The sequence below is a fragment of the Nannochloropsis gaditana genome (assembly GCF_000240725.1).
Source record: "Nannochloropsis gaditana CCMP526 unplaced genomic scaffold scaffold394, whole genome shotgun sequence".
NCBI classification, from domain to species: Eukaryota; class Eustigmatophyceae; order Eustigmatales; family Monodopsidaceae; genus Microchloropsis; species Microchloropsis gaditana.
The window spans coordinates 16,908-19,456 of record NW_005803559.1 but is presented as its reverse complement, the minus strand read 5'-3'; positions in this window follow the sequence as shown (position 1 = coordinate 19,456).

Genomic DNA, 2,549 nt, shown 5'->3' with positions numbered 1-2,549 from the left:
CTTCTTGGGGATCTGCAATTCGGGCAACGAGCGGGGGTTGAGTGAGGGAGGGGCGGGCGCCGGTAGCAGCAGCTGTGCTAGCAAGAGTGGAGGCAGGAGTAGGCTCAGCCCGGCAGTGGTGCCGTTGGGATGCCTGGTTCGATATGACATCACTGTCGGTAGCTGTACGCGCGGTCCGAGCATTGACATCTTTGCCAACGCCAAGCAGCCTTGGGGCTACCGAGACGTGCTCTCGAAGGAATGGGGGGAAGTGGTGCGAGAGAGCAGTCCACACTTCGACCGACGAGGTCGAATGGAGGTGGTGGCCAGATTGCGATTCCTCAGGGACGGACGCGTGCTCCCCTTTTTTGAAGACGGGCAGGAAGAGGAGGACGAGGAGAGCTCTGACGATGAGGAGGAGGGCCATTTCGAGGAGGACATAAGCGAGGATGGGGGGGAAGAGACGGAGGGGGGCGAGGAGGAAGAGGAGGATTCCGATCAAGAGGAGGAAGCGTTCATGGGGGTTATTTTGGAGGGAGGGGGGCTGAGCGAAACGACATCAGGGGATGGAATTGTGGCTGAATCAGGGGTAGAAATTTCTCCGAAAGGGGGCAGCCGGCTGTCGCTCCCTTGGTCCTTGGGGGCCTGGGATGACTCGAATCAGACTAGCAGTGAGACGTGAACGATTAAAGAGTAAGCATTAAGCGAAGAAAATTATCTCTTTGGCTGAGAACAAGTACTTAAGCATATATACCCACATTGAACATCGACACGGAGAGTACGGACGGACGCGCTTCTCTGGGAAGAGGGTTGTATAGGTGGGGTCATCCCTGCAGCAGCATGACTAAAGCTCGGTGGGGGTATGAAAGACCAAGACCAATGTGCGGAATGAGGGCAGAAGAAGAGGGAACAACCGGCGAACTGTACGGAGATTCCCACACCAAGAAATGGTGAGATCGAATGTGGGGTCAATATCAGGACAAAGCCCGTCTATCTTGACCCTGCATTCACAGGGCAAGCCAAAGCAAGTAATGTCGCTCTCTGTTGTGTACTTCTCGTCTTGCTATGCTTGGGACCATTGGTTTACGTAAAGGCTTCGTTTTCGTCAGTTGCCATCGGGCTTTTTTTCGTTGAGTCTCCACCTAGCGCTCCAGCGCCTCAACGCCCAGCGCTTCTGTTGCTGCTCGTTGTGCACTTTACCTTCCATCCAAACACATCGCTCCATCCGCTTCGATTGAATGGAAAGCATCCAAGAAGTCAGACATTCGTACATGCACGCAAGCAATCGCTCTTTTACATAAATTTGTAGTTTCGCATTGCGCCGCCATTGTTGCAGGATTTCTCTCATTTCATGGGCATGGTGCTCTGCGGCAACAGCTAGACAAGCTTTGCGTATTTGTGCTTGGCGCCATGCGCTAGCGTACCATTTGTCGAACACACGTTGCTGCACGAGTAATTCATGCCGGCATGCCAAGGCGAGCTCCATGGCCCGCAACTCTCCTTGGCGACTCACTGTCTTCGCCCAGGCAAGGAGATGGCGACTTAAAAGCCTGCGGCGCCCCATTGAGGAGGTACAGACCTTGAGCTTGGCTTGCCGGGCCCAGAAACGCAAGCTCTCACGCACAAGTCGAGAATTGAAGTGCGACCTCCCCCTTCTCCATGCCTCTCTCTGACATTGCTGACAGGTCATCCATCTATGCCAGCGCTGAAGCTTGAGACCAAGGACCCTTTCATCTTCAGCTCTTGCCATGACTTTCTCCTGTGCTTTTCGCTGAAGCCTCCGTGCTACAGCTCGTTTATGCCAGGCGCGTATAGCCCGTTGAAAGCTTTTCAGCTGATGGGCGCGAGTGTAACTGTGCAGGTAGCAGAGCGTCCGTGCTGCTGGAATGTGGAGCAGAGACATAGCTCGTGTCACTGCGCGAAGTCTCTGCGACTGGAACATCACTTGCTTGGCATCCGCGTGGAACTTTCGTTGCCGGGTCAACAAGCTCAGGCGCCAGAGGGCGATGGTTGCACGCCTGCGGGCGAAAACTATGTGTGCCATACGCATCGACAGAGCTTGAAATTTCATGAATCGCTTCCGGCGGAAAATGCACCTACAGGCTTTCATCAGACGCTGGCTGCTGTAAAACTTCGCAGCAAATCGCTCATTCTGCGCTAGCCAAGCTCGGACCTGAGTCCGAGCGGCCCATGTCATCATTGTCTTGCCGCAAAGAAATCTGCGCGCACGCTCGTCGTCCACCCTGGTCCTCCACTTCCGAGATTGATAGCTCTCCAAGGCAGCAATAGCCCGGTTCAACAGAAGACGCAGTTCGGGCGGTGGCCTTAGCGTGCACAATGTGGAGAGGAGGTCGGCCTTGTCCCCGATACTCTCTACCGCACCCGGGCTCCGCGTGAACGGACATGCATCGATGAGCGAACTTGAGTAGGACGTATTCAGAGGCGTCACATTAAGGGATGATGCATCGGCTGCGATAGCGCTTTGACGAAAAGGGGTCATCTTTTGTTGCCTGAGGCGTTCTCTTGCCAAGAAGTCCCAGCACGAGAGCAGACGCCGCGCATGGAAGGCG